This window comes from Pseudophryne corroboree, chromosome 2, assembly GCF_028390025.1.
Source record: "Pseudophryne corroboree isolate aPseCor3 chromosome 2, aPseCor3.hap2, whole genome shotgun sequence".
Taxonomy (NCBI): domain Eukaryota; kingdom Metazoa; phylum Chordata; class Amphibia; order Anura; family Myobatrachidae; genus Pseudophryne; species Pseudophryne corroboree.
Genome location: NC_086445.1, coordinates 779,330,740 through 779,345,924, shown reverse-complemented (window position 1 = coordinate 779,345,924; position 15,185 = coordinate 779,330,740). Strand labels below are relative to the sequence as shown.

The 15,185-nt window shown below is 43.0% G+C and overlaps 1 pseudogene; it reads left to right on the top strand.

The window, feature by feature from the left end:
• The first annotated feature begins 211 nt into the window (after window positions 1-211).
• Window positions 212-330, top strand: LOC135052251 (5S ribosomal RNA; annotated as a pseudogene).
• The last annotated feature ends 14,855 nt before the right edge of the window (window positions 331-15,185 follow it).

The window sequence follows — 15,185 nt, the reverse complement described above, 5'->3', positions numbered from 1 at the left end:
GTTGTTGTTGTTGTGGTTTAATTCTTCTATAAATTCCAACCATTTATTTCTATTATTTTCTTTCCTTACACTCCTGCACATCTGTGCCCATGTGCTCTCTCATCCAGTTCTTCTCACCACGGTGGTGGTGACCAATTTCTGCGGAAGCCCCAGCTCTGGACAGCAGATGCACATCTCTGTTTACTAGGAATAAGTACTCACTCATCCACCTGTTTACGGCCATACTCCACAGGAGACGCCCAGTCTCATCTGATCTTGGAAGCTAAGCTCTGGAAGGCCTGGTCGGTACTTGTTTGGGAAACTGCCAAGGAACACCAGGTGCAGTAAACTTGGTTGGAAAGCAGCAGGAACATTCCCTTAATCTTCAACCTTATTTCCCTTTTTTCTTCTTTCATTAGAACTAACAGAATGACCCTCCCAAGTTTTACAGGTGTACTTTCCCACAAACTTGCTGTGTCTCAACAACACCTCTTCATGACTTAAACCACTATCTGTTGGTCATCACTAATTTCCTATCAACTCAGCAGATTATACACTCTTGTCTAATCCGCTGCATTAAAATGCCTATGGTGACACCACTGTTAGACATCTATACAGAAGGTGGATCCACACCACATTAGGCAACAAACCTTTCAATCTATTGGTGCTCAGATTAACCAACGGGATATCACTTTAGGAGACTTTGGCTATTCACTCATTGTCAGTGGACATATGTTGAGCCACTCCTGTGACTATATATAATACATTTTCACCTTAGCAGTATTTACTGTTAATTAACCTTATACAATTCTGGTATTTATATTTTTATTTAAAAATACTTGATCTTGATTGTCACACTATATCTTATATGATCCTAAATAAAGGTTAATTTTTATTGTCTAATTTTTTCATAAAGAGTGACCCAGCACAGAGTCTTTCTTTTATCCTCCTTATTTTCAACATAGGACCTTGTTCAATGAGGATTGCAGATTCTGCTTTTTAGGAGAATCTGCAATCCTTTCAATCACATGCTTGGGGCCGACCATGCAGGGCAAGGCGACCCAGCATGCTACCCAGCACCAACCCACTGCAATCATGCCCTAATAGCAATTGCAATGCAATTAGAGTGTGGTCACAGAAACTATGGTAGCCTCCTGTTGGCCTAGCCTGGTTGCAATGGCAGGCATCCCACTGCCATATTTTCAATTGGAGCAGCTGGGTGTGAAAATGCCACCAACACACCCTGGTTTCCTCGCCCCAGCCACAAAAAAAGCTTGTGAACACCTCTGCCTGTCAATCAGGCAGAGGCATTTGCAGTAAATGCAGGCCGTCGGCATTAACTGCATGCACAGAATGGGACCTGCACATGCGCACTAGCTCCCTTATCTCAAAAAATGCATTACGAACTGAATCAGGCCCATAATACAGAAAACACAACATATATACCTTCAGTCTTGCCTAAAAAGGTCATTTTCCATACACTACTTTCTTTAGAATAGTATATATAGTACCATGGGGGCCATTCAGTGGTGCATGCAGTGTTCCAAAGTCGCAAATGGGTGATTTTTTGGACACTGCACATGCACAGTGGCTGCAGTGAGCATGCACAACCAATCATTATGCATTTTCATACTGGAAGGATGTGATCGCATCATGATTGACAATCAGTGGGCGTCCGGGGGCAGAAAAGTGATATTGTGGGGAGTGCACCAGGAAAAGCAGGCATTGTCATGGACATTATCAAGGCTAGCTGATTATGCCATCTGCATTTCCTGAGATTGTAAACATGGTGACGGTGCACCTGCCTATTCAGCAAGGCTGCATAATCAGGGGTCAACCTCTAGCTCAGATTTTTGTGATACATCACAGGGTGATGCCACACATGCTCTGCGGCCTTGCCTTGTGCTGGGCAGTACTCAAGCATGTGATTTTAGTGGTCGCAGATTTTGCTAAAATAGCAAAATCTGCTACCAACTCTGAATAACCTCCTATATGACATACATACATCAATACATTGGACATGTACTGTATTACGATATCTGGAGTATCTTTGTCTCTTAGGGTGAGAAGGATAATGTGACCTTTTACATTCTGTAAAGCCTTTGTTCAGTCTAGGGCATCTGAGATGATTTAACAAGTATAAGTTAAATACACAGCATTCAATTCCTAACAGCTTACTATACATGAAGTTTCATTAACCCATTCTATGGGGTCTATTTACTAATACCACTTTTACACCTGAGTACCGGGTCCGATCCGGGATGTTTAAGCCGGCTACAACCCGTGTCGGCCCCGCCTTTTCCTCTGCACTTCGACATGGGTTATTCCCGGGTCGGATCTGTTTCCACGTATCTCGGGTAAGCTCTGTAAAAGCCTATTGATGTCACTTGTTGCTCGGTTCTGAAACACGGGTAATGACCATTTTCACTGCACAATTACCCGGGTCATTACCGTGTTACCGTGTTCAACCCAGGTAGCTAACCGAGTAGGATTCCAGGGTCACCCAACCCGTGTTGAGCCATTTCCACTTACTAAAATCCTGTGTTGATGCGCGCCCTTGTGCAAAAATACAGGTAAATTTAGTAAGTTGAAAAGGGGTATAAGCCTTGGATGGAGATAAATTGGACTGAGATAAAGTACCAGCCAATCAGGGTCTAACTTCCATGTCATAGACTGGGTTTGAATAATGACAGGCACTTCTTGGCTAAGAATTTATCTCTGTTAACTTTATCTCCTTTCAAGGCTTAGTAAACAGACCCCTATGTCTCTCAACCATCATTTATTTCATCCACATGATAACAGTTTTTATACCACAAATATACTTTATCACTCATATTTTCTGCAGAAAAAAAAGACTAAGGATGTACTCTTTTGTCATAATCTCAGCTTTGAGGTAAGACAGCCCACGCAACTATATTCAAAACATCAACAATAAAGGTAAGACTGGTGTCAGGATGTAATAATAGAAATGTTTTTTTGTTATTCGTAATCTAAAAAGACCTCTGGAGGTCAATTTGGTGTGACCTCTGTTTTGGTCAATGCTGTGATTGAATAAATCATGGTGGAAAATAATTTTATGAACAGTCTGCAGTAATTTATAAATTGCAGAAATCTTTGTATAACTTCAGAGCTGGGTACTGTCTGTCAGCTGAGAATTTTACAATGAGCTACACAATTGTATAATATGTACACATGTAGATACTCCATTTATCGCTGATAAATAAGATCAATTTGGTCATGATACTGTGCAGATCATACAGTGTGTATGGTCTAACCATTGACTTGCAGACAGATCTTCCATAGATGTAGATGTAATTCTCTATTCCTTCTGTTCATTAGGATAGATAAATAGTGAGAACTGGAAGGAACAATTGTAAAGTGCGCATGCACTATAGCAGATATTACCTCACAATTAAAAGTGGGTAGTTACCTTTGTATCTGAAGTGATCATTGTATAGTGTGTACCCAACTTTAGGTCTTGTAGTATGAGACAATTATAACTAGAGATGTGCAGTTCAATTTTCCTGAAATACAAACACAACCAAACTTAAGGGTTCCAAGCAGAATCGAGTCGAAGTTTGGAATCTCCTTGGGTTTCCAAGTGGAATTGAGTCCTGGCTTGAGTCTATTGTCAGATTGGAACTCAGATATAACAACTGGACTCTGCTTTTGGATTTCATGTAAACAGGTCCAAATTACACAATTTTAACTGGTTTTATTGATTTTTAACAGTGTTAATTTTTTTTGTTTTTTTGTTGTTTTTCATCGATTTTAAAGGAAAAAAACAAACCAAAAGTTGAATGTACACCAAAATACTTGAGCGAGGTTTGGATAAAATTAAAACCAAAATGTAGGGCTATATGTATCATCACTTGAAGAGTGATAAAATGGAAAGTGATAAACTACCAGCCAACCAGCTCCTGTCATTTTTCAAACCAGGCCTGTGACATGGCAGTTTGGAATTGATTAGCTGGTAGGTTATAACTTTCCAATTTATCACTCTCCAAGCGAAGATGCATCTAGCCAACAATGATGAATTTAGAACCAAAACCAAAACACAGGGTCCGTGCACATCTCTGATTATAACTTGTACATTAACAGGATACATTCTTAAGTTTGATAGAGAATAATATGTTGAATGTACCTTTTTATAATTTTCCAAATAATGGATCAATCTCAACTTCTCTAATAGTTTTTACATGGTGGTTATGCTCAGTGGTCTAAAAAGAAAAAAAGAAAAATATCATCAAGATGCACAATAAAAAAAAGACATTTAATTTGTATTTTATTAACAAAGTCTTGAAATATAGCTGAAGCATTATATAACCCAGAGGGCATAACTTAATGCACATTATCATCTATTGCTACCTGCTATCTGGAAACAGCCTGCTGTTCCTGACTTAAGCAGATGTGGCTGTCCTTCTGGCAGCTGGAATGCACTTCCCAGACGTTCAGGTGCATAAGCAGTAGAGATGTTCGGAATGGTTACAGATCCTCCTTCAGCCTCTTAAGGAAGATTTGCGTAACACCAGGGAGTATGTTTACTATGGATTGCCAAATTATTCAATAGACATGAACAGAGCGCAATATATGATACTTTATCCAGACTATAATATAAAACAACACCAGATTTGTCCAGAAACCTGAACCTACTTTTTAATAGTCCAATTTTTTGTCCAACCACTGATCTAGTGGATTTGTGTGACTTATTATAATAATGTACAGCAAGAGTATGCTGTAGTAAAAAAGGAGTAATAAGCCAGGAACAAGACCCATAACCAGAATTACCTGTAATTAAAAAGTAAACTTGAATAAAAAAATAAAAATACAGTGTGTGTGAGTTTCGAATAAGGGTTACACCATATGTTGTCATTTGATCCTCTTCAATCATATCATGGAGGGGTTACAGACTGAAAATAAAGGCATTGTGCATGAGTCAGGATAGCCAGCTGCAACACTCATTTTTTTGTTGTGCATCACATACCACCTGCACATTCAAGTAATACGTTTGGTGGCAATTTATCTAAAGTCCATCCTTATTCCTAGGGGATCTCAGCTCAATACAGTGACGGAACTTGTGCCAGTGCAACCAGTGCATTGCACTGGGGACTAACGAAGTGAAGGGGCCCAAAGCTGCTGGCATCATAATGAGTCACATTCACTCATTATGATGCTACCCAAACCTTCTCCACTTGCTGCCAGTAACATTACGCGGCACGCAAGCAGCAGTTAAGGCTGAGCTGCTGTCAGCTCTATTACACTCTGGCTGGAAGAAGACGAGGGGCCACAATCCCCTCTACTCCCTGCTCCTCAGTCCCTCCCCAATTGATCTGACCTGCGATCCGGACTCCATTGGATCTCCTTTGCTTGAGGCTATCCTGCTTGCTGCCCACGAGGGGATCTCATGACCGCCCTCAGCGTTAAGCCCCAAGATGGAGCTGTTTTCAATGAGCTGCAGTTTTGGTTGTAGGTAAGCACTACAAATTGTAATATTTATATCACACTGCCCATCTATGTCACCCTTCCCTGGTGTCACCCTGTCACCTTTCCCTGTCAGCACCCTGCCTCTCCCTGTCACCCCTCCCTTGTGTCATTCTGCCTCTCCCTGTCACCCCTCCCTTGTGCCACCCTGTCACCTCTCCCTGGGAGCACCCTGCGTCTCCCTGTCACCCCTCCCATGTGTCACCCTGCCTCTCCCTGTCACCCCTCCCTGGCGTCACCCTGTCACCTCTCCCTGGCAGCACCCTGCCTCTCCCTGTCACCCCTCCCTTGTGTCACCCTGCTTCTCCCTGTTACCTCTCCCTGGTGTCATCCTGTCACCTGTCCCTGGTGTCACCCTGCCTCTCTGTCACCCCTCCTTTGTGTCTCCCTGCCTCTCTCTGTCACCTCTCCCTTGTGTCACCCTGCCTCTCTCTGTCACCTCTCCCTGGCATCACCCTGCCATCTCTCCCTGCCTTCCCCTGTCACCACTCCCTGGTGTCACCCTGTCTCTCCCTGTCACCTCTCCCTGGTATCATCCTGCCTCTCCCTGTCACCCCTCCCTGGTGTCACCCTGCCTCTCTCAGTCACCGCTCCCTGGTGTCACCCTGCCACCTCTGCCTGGCATCATGCTGCCTCTCCATGTCACGTCTCGCTGGTGTCACTCTGTCTCTCCCTGTCACCTCACCCTGACATCATACTACCTCTCCCTATCTCCTCTCCCTAGTGTCACCCTGCCTCTCCCTGTCACCCCTCCCTGGTGTCACCCTGACTCTCCCTGTCACCTCTCCCTGGTGTGACCCTGCCTCTTCCTGTCACCCCTCCCTGGTGTCAACCTGTCACCTCTCCATGTCACCCCTCCCTGTTGTCACCCTGACACCTCTCCCTGGCATCACGATTCCTCTCCGTCACCTCTCCCTAATGTCATGCTACCTATCCCTGTCACTTCTCCATGGTGTCATGCTGGCTCTCCCTATCACCTCTCCGTGGTGGCATGCTGCTCTCCGTAACCTCCTGCTGTGTGGTATATTATGAAGCAGGGGCCCAAAGCATATTTTTGCACCTGGGACCACCACTCACAAGTTCCGCCACTTGCTCAATATGTATGCAGTCTGTACTGTAGCTCCCAGGATATCGGGCATACCTGCAAGTCTATATAAAGCTGCCTACAAACTTGTGCAACTGTAACTCCTAGCTGGGGATGTACAGATGTAGCCAGCCTCATCCTTGCTGTAATGCATATGCATTTGCATTGCGGCAAGTTGCAGGGTACACCATTCTGTAACTAACAAACAATATCACCACTTTATCCTTCGGCGCTTTTAGATCGGATGAATGACAGTTTCTAAACTCTGCCTCCTCAGGTGTTTCTCCAAAGCGGACAAATTCTCACAGCTTCTATATGCTCAAGAGATAAAGAAGAGGAAATCTCATAGTATATCACCCCTTCAATAATTTTCACACACAGGGTTAGTAATATAGCCTCCTACTGGATTTGGTGGTCTACTGACTAAGTAGACAATAACACTTTTACTGGAGCGGCTATAGCCTGTTATGAATCCACTCCTTCCTTTAATATTCTTTAAATACTCCTCCATTGCATATGGAATAAAAGAAAAGCTTCCAATAGTGTAATAAATTTAATAAAATCCAAAAAAAAAGAACACAGTGCCAATAGCAAATTATGGATGGACTCTCACCCGGTCATATGGTCTACCATGTAAAAAGTAGACATAAGCATATTATTAAACAGTGTCACAGGCGTCCCCGAATACCCACTGTACCATCTGACCTCTGGAGAGCTTCACCAAAACAGTCCTCAGTCAACGCGTTTCGATACCTAATTACTTAGGTATCGAAACGCGTTGACTGAGGACTGTTTTGGTGAAGCTCTCCAGAGGTCAGGTGGTACAGTGGGTATTCGGGGATGCCTGTGACACTGTTTAGTAATACGCTTATGTCTACTTTTTACATGGTAGACCATATGACCGGGTGAGAGTCCATCCATAATTTGCTATTGGCACTGTGTTCTTTTTTTTGGGATTTTATTAATTTTATTACACTATTGGAAGCTTTTCTTTTATTCCATATGCAATGGAGGAGTATTTAAAGAATATTAAAGAAAGGAGGGGATTCATAACAGGCTATAGCCGCTCCAGTAAAAGTGTTATTGTCTACTTAGTCAGTAGACCACCAAATCCGGTAGGAGGCTATATTACTAACCCTGTGTGTGAAAATTATTGAAGGGGTGATACACTATGAGATTTCCTCTTCTTTATCTCTTGAGCATATAGAAGCTGTGAGAATTTGTCCGCTTTGGAGAAACACCTGAGGAGGCAGAGTTTAGAAACTGTCATTCATCCGATCTAAAAGCGCCGAAGGATAAAGTGGTGATATTGTTTGTTTGTGTATTGTTTAGTGGTTTGGGTAGAAGCCACTTCACCTGCTTGTCCATTGGGCTGCTGTTGAGAGCACTTGATCTGGTTACACAAAAATTTGTTCTCCATTCTGTAACTAGTCACAGCAAGCGTTCACTCCTTAGAAGTCTATGGCATGGTATGCAATACTGTAAATCATACTTTCTGGATATAGCTACCCATTATGTTAGCACCTAGAATATATGAATACATACTATAGTTTTTTTGCATAATAGGTTATATAACACAATCCTGCATATTTATGCTATATTGTTGTTTTTTTAAATTGTCCTGTGTGTTATATCTGCCTACTTTTTAATAACATTATATACGTTTGTTAATCCTTGATTAAAGTCAAAGGTTGTGTATAATGGATACATTTTCTAAAAATCCAAATATTATTGAGATAAGTACAATATGACACGTTATTACATTTATATTATTACACAATTTTCTCTGGTTTAAAAAAGTGTGATTCCTTTTGTTTGTGTCATTTTTCCTTTTTCAGTTACTTTTTCAGTGACCAAAAGGGAAAAAAATTACAAACATTCAAGGAAACATAGGGGGTAATTCAGAGTTGATCGCAGCAGGAAATGTATTAGCAGTTGGGCAAAACCATGTGCACTGCAGGTGGGCAGATATAACATTCACAGAGAGAGTTTGATTTGGGTGGGTTGTGTTCAAACTGAAATCTAAATTGCAGTGTAAAAATAAAGCAGCCAGTATTTACTCTGCACAGAAACAAAATAATCCACCCAAATCTAACTCTTTCTGCACGTTATATCTGCCACACATGCAATGCACATGGTTGTGCCCAACTGCTAACAAATTTGCTGCTGCGATTAACTCTGAATTATCCCCATAGTTTTTATAAACCAGAGATACTTAAATTGCATTAAAGGGGACTTTTTGATGTTATCTTGTATAACTAAGATATATAATTTTATTCTGCATGAAAGAATACCTAAAAATAATTATATAAAAAGTGAAGATAGATTATACAACACCTAGAGCATCAAAAGATTAATATCTAATTACTGTAATTTAAGCAATTATAGAGTGTGAAAAAAGAAAATGTTGCACGTTAGAGGACACTTTCATTAGGAACCATTATAATAATTGTTTGCTATTTTACTGTAATGACAAAAGAGTCAATTTACAGCTCTTAAGCAAGGCATATTTAAGCTAGACATCGCATATCTGGTTCTGGACATTACAATATCATTATCTATCTACAATCAGTGTACTTTACTGAAAACACATCATGCATAATCAGATGTTCTTTTACTGTATAAAATGTACAATATTATTGTAGTACTTAAATGCTTAATATAATTGTGAAATACATTGAACTACTGTACAACTTTCAATATTGTAAACTGATTATGATAATTGGTCATAATACAGTAATATAAATTGCTAAGCAAAATCAAACATCTCCTACAAAAGGGGACAACTTTTAACTATTCATTAACTAGCACAAAAAATAACTTATGGCTTTTCATTTTCAAAAGCTAATTTTAGTATAATGAATTTAGAATTTAAGATATGATGACAAAGTTTATTTAAATTGCCAATAAACACAATTCACTGTACAAGTTTGAAATCCAAATATTACAAAATAAAAACTGGCAAGAAAATCACAATCTTTATCAAATGTAAATGTTTAACTGAATAGGCAGAAAATATTTTGTTTATAAAATGATGTAAATATTATATACAGATTATAGAGTATAATAACTGGTAGTTTGGAATAGAGATGAGCGGGTTCGGTTCCTCGGAAACCGAACCCGCCCGAACTTCATGTTTTTTTACACGGGTCCGAGCGACTCGGATCTTCCCGCCTTGCTCGGTTAACCCGAGCGCGCCCGAACGTCATCATCCCGCTGTCGGATTCTCGCGAGGCTCGGATTCTATCGCGAGTCTCGGATTTTATATAAGGAGCCGCGCGTCGCCGCCATTTTCACACGTGCATTGAGATTCATAGGGAGAGGACGTGGCTGGCGTCCTCTCCGTTTATAGAGAAGAGAAGAGAGAGTGAGACTAGAGTAGAGAGAGACACAGTAGTAATTTTGGGGAGCATTAGGAGGAGTACTACTACTTGCTGAAGTGATAGATAGATAGTGTGACTGTATAATGTATATCTGACTTGTGGGGGAGACACTGACAGTGGGGAGCAGTTAGAGTCTGAGAGCAGGACTCAGGAGTACATATAACGTACAGTGCACACTTTTGCTGCCAGAGTGCCACACTGCCATTGTGACCACACTGACCACCAGTATAATATATATTGTGATTGTCTGCTTAGGAGTACTACTTGCAAGTTGCTGATAGTGTGACCAGTGACCTGACCACCAGTTTAATAATCACCACCAGTTTAATATATATATATATATATATATATATATATAATTGTATATAATATATATATAATATTGTATACCACCTACCCGTTTTTTTTTTCTTTCTTCTTCTTTATACATACTACTATAGTAGCTTACTGTAGCAGTCTGCGGTGCTGCTGAGCTGACAGTGTCCAGCAGGTCAGTCATCAGTCATAACATAATAAATATATATACCTGTCCGGCTGCAGTACTAGTGATATTATATATATATATATATATATATTAATTTCATCTCATTATCATCCAGTCTATATTAGCAGCAGACACAGTACGGTAGTCCACGGCTGTAGCTACCTCTGTGTCGGCAGTCGCTGGTCCATCCATAATTGTATACCACCTAACCGTGTTTTTTTTTTTTCTTTCTTCTTGATACATACTACTATAGTAGCTTACTGTAGCAGTCTGCGGTGCTGCTGAGCTGACAGTGTCCAGCAGGTCCGTCATCAGTCATTACATAATAAATATATATACCTGTCCGGCTGCAGTACTAGTGATATTATATATATATATATATATTAATTTCATCTCATTATCATCCAGTCTATATTAGCAGCAGACACAGTACGGTAGTCCACGGCTGTAGCTACCTCTGTGTCGGCAGTCGCTGGTCCATCCATAATTGTATACCACCTAACCGTGTTTTTTTTTTTTTCTTTTTTCTTGATACATACTACTATAGTAGCTTACTGTAGCAGTCTGCGGTGCTGCTGAGCTGACAGTGTCCAGCAGGTCCGTCATCAGTCATTACATAATAAATATATATACCTGTCCGGCTGCAGTACTAGTGATATTATATATATATATATATATATATATTAATTTAATCTCATTATCATCCAGTCTATATTAGCAGCAGACACAGTACGGTAGTCCACGGCTGTAGCTACCTCTGTGTCGGCAGTCGCTGGTCCATCCATAAGTATACTAGTATCCATCCATCTCCATTGTTTACCTGAGGTGCCTTTTAGTTGTGCCTATTAAAATATGGAGAACAAAAATGTTGAGGTTCCAAAATTAGGGAAAGATCAAGATCCACTTCCACCTCGTGCTGAAGTCATGGCCGAGACGATGAAATGCCAGCAACGTCGTCTGCCAAGGCCGATGCCCAATGTCATAGTACAGAGCATGTAAAATCCAAAACACCAAATATCAGTAAAAAAAGGACTCCAAAATCTAAAATAAAATTGTCGGAGGAGAAGCGTAAACTTGCCAATATGCCATTTACCACACGGAGTGGCAAGGAACGGCTGAGGCCCTGGCCTATGTTCATGGCTAGTGGTTCAGCTTCACATGAGGATGGAAGCACTCAGCCTCTCGCTAGAAAAATGAAAAGACTCAAGCTGGCAAAAGTACCGCAAAGAACTGTGCGTTCTTCGAAATCCCAAATCCACAAGGAGAGTCCAATTGTGTCGTTTGCGATGCCTGACCTTCCCAATACTGGACGTGAAGAGCATGCGCCTTCCACCATTTGCACGCCCCCTGCAAGTGTTGAAAGGAGCACCCGCAGTCCAGTTCCTGATAGTCAGATTGAAGATGTCAGTGTTGAAGTACACCAGGATGAGGAGGATATGGGTGTTGCTGGCGCTGGGGAGGAAATTGACCAGGAGGATTCTGATGGTGAGGTGGTTTGTTTAAGTCAGGCACCCGGGGAGACACCTGTTGTCCGTGGGAGGAATAGGGCCGTTGACATGCCTGGTGAAAATACCAAAAAAATCAGCTCTTCGGTGTGGAAGTATTTCACCAGAAATGCGGACAACATTTGTCAAGCCGTGTGTTGCCTTTGTCAAGCTGTAATAAGTAGGGGTAAGGATGTTAACCACCTCGGAACATCCTCCCTTATACGTCACCTGCAGCGCATTCATAATAAGTCAGTGACAAGTTCAAAAACTTTGGGCGACAGCGGAAGCAGTCCACTGACCAGTAAATCCCTTCCTCTTGTAACCAATCTCACGCAAACCACCCCACCAACTCCCTCAGTGTCAATTTCCTCCTTCCCCAGGAATGCCAATAGTCCTGCAGGCCATGTCACTGGCAATTCTGACGAGTCCTCTCCTGCCTGGGATTCCTCCGATGCATCCTTGCGTGTAACGCCTACTGCTGCTGGCGCTGCTGTTGTTGCTGCTGGGAGTCGATGGTCATCCCAGAGGGGAAGTCGTAAGCCCACTTTTACTACTTCCACCAAGCAATTGACTGTCCAACAGTCCTTTGCGAGGAAGATGAAATATCACAGCAGTCATCCTGTTGCAAAGCGGATAACTGAGGCCTTGACAACTATGTTGGTGTTAGACGTGCGTCCGGTATCCGCCGTTAGTTCACAGGGAACTAGACAATTTGTTGAGGTAGTGTGCCCCCGTTACCAAATACAATCTAGGTTCCACTTCTCTAGGCAGGCGATACCGAGAATGTACACGGACGTCAGAAAAAGACTCACCAGTGTCCTAAAAAATGCAGTTGTACCCAATGTCCACTTAACCACGGACATATGGACAAGTGGAGCAGGGCAGGGTCAGGACTATATGACTGTGACAGCCCACTGGGTAGATGTATGGACGCCCGCCGCAAGAACAGCAGCGGCGGCACCAGTAGCAGCATCTCGCAAACGCCTACTCTTTCCTAGGCAGGCTACGCTTTGTATCACCGGTTTCCAGAATACGCACACAGCTGAAAACCTCTTACGGCAACTGAGGAAGATCATCGCAGAATGGCTTACCCCAATTGGACTCTCCTGTGGATTTGTGGCATCGGACAACGCCAGCAATATTGTGTGTGCATTAAATATGGGCAAATTCCAGCACGTCCCATGTTTTGCACATACCTTGAATTTGGTGGTGCAGAATTTTTTAAAAAACGACAGGGGCGTGCAAGAGATGCTGTCGGTGGCCAGAAGAATTGCGGGACACTTTCGGAGGACAGGCACCACGTACAGAAGACTGGAGCACCACCAAAAACGCCTGAACCTGCCCTGCCATCATCTGAAGCAAGAAGTGGTAACGAGGTGGAATTCAACCCTATATATGCTTCAGAGGTTGGAGGAGCAGCAAAAGGCCATTCAAGCCTATACAATTGAGCATGATATAGGAGGTGGAATGTACCTGTCTCAAGCGCAGTGGAGAATGATTTCAACGTTGTGCAAGGTTCTGCAACCTTTTGAACTTGCCACACGTGAAGTCAGTTCAGACACTGCCAGCCTGAGTCAGGTCATTCCCCTCATCAGGCTTTTGCAGAAGAAGCTGGAGACATTGAAGGAGGAGCTAACACAGAGCGATTCCGCTAGGCATGTGGGACTTGTGGATGGAGCCCTTAATTCGCTTAACAAGGATTCACGGGTGGTCAATCTGTTGAAATCAGAGCACTACATTTTGGCCACCGTGCTCGATCCTAGATTTAAAACCTACCTTGGATCTCTCTTTCCGGCAGACACAAGTCTGCTGGGGTTCAAAGACCTGCTGGTGACAAAATTGTCAAGTCAAGCGGAACGCGACCTGTCAACATCTCCTCCTTCACATTCTCCCGCAACTGGGGGTGCGAGGAAAAGGCTCAGAATTCCGAGCCCACCCGCTGGCGGTGATGCAGGGCAGTCTGGAGCGACTGCTGATGCTGACATCTGGTCCGGACTGAAGGACCTGACAACGATTACGGACATGTCGTCTACTGTCACTGCATATGATTCTCTCCCCATTGAAAGAATGGTGGAGGATTATATGAGTGACCGCATCCAAGTAGGCACGTCAGACAGTCCATACTTATACTGGCAGGAAAAAGAGGCAATTTGGAGGCCCTTGCACAAACTGGCTTTATTCTACCTAAGTTGCCCTCCCACAAGTGTGTACTCCGAAAGAGTGTTTAGTGCCGCCGCTCACCTTGTCAGCAATCGGCGTACGAGGTTACTTCCAGAAAATGTGGAGAAGATGATGTTCATTAAAATGAATTATAATCAATTCCTCCGTGGAGACATTGACCAGCAGCAATTGCCTCCACAAAGTAGTACACAGGGAGCTGAGATGGTGGATTCCAGTGGGGACGAATTGATAATCTGTGAGGAGCGGGATGTACACGGTGATATATCAGAGGATGATGATGAGGTGGACATCTTGCCTCTGTAGAGCCAGTTTGTGCAAGGAGAGATTAATTGCTTCTTTTTTTGTGGGGGTCCAAACCAACCCGTCATTTCAGTCACAGTCGTGTGGCAGACCCTGTCACTGAAATGATGGGTTGGTTAAAGTGTGCGTGTCCTGTTTATACAACATAAGGGTGGGTGGGAGCGCCCAAGGACAATTCCATCTTGCACCTCTTTTTTCTTTCATTTTTATTTGCGTCATGTGCTGTTTGGGGAGTGATTTTTGGAAGGGCCATCCTGCGTGCCACTGCAGTGCCACTCCTAGATGGGCCAGGTGTTTGTGTCGGCCACTAGGGTCACTTATCTTACTCACACAGCTACCTCATTGCGCCTCTTTTTTTCTTCTTTGCGTCATGTGCTGTTTGGGGAGTGTTTTTTGGAAGGGCCATCCTGCGTGCCACTGCAGTGCCACTCCTAGATGGGCCAGGTGTTTGTGTCGGCCACTAGGGTCGCTTATCTTACTCACACAGCTACCTCATTGCGCCTCTTTTTTTCTTTGCGTCATGTGCTGTTTGGGGAGTGTTTTTTGGAAGGGCCATCCTGCGTGCCACTGCAGTGCCACTCCTAGATGGGCCAGGTGTTTGTGTCGGCCACTAGGGTCGCTTATCTTACTCACACAGCTACCTCATTGCGCCTCTTTTTTTCTTTGCGTCATGTGCTGTTTGGGGAGTGTTTTTTGGAAGGGCCATCCTGCGTGCCACTGCAGTGCCACTCCTAGATGGGCCAGGTGTTTGTGTCGGCCACTAGGGTCGCTTATCTTACTCACACAGCTACCTCATTGCGCCTCTT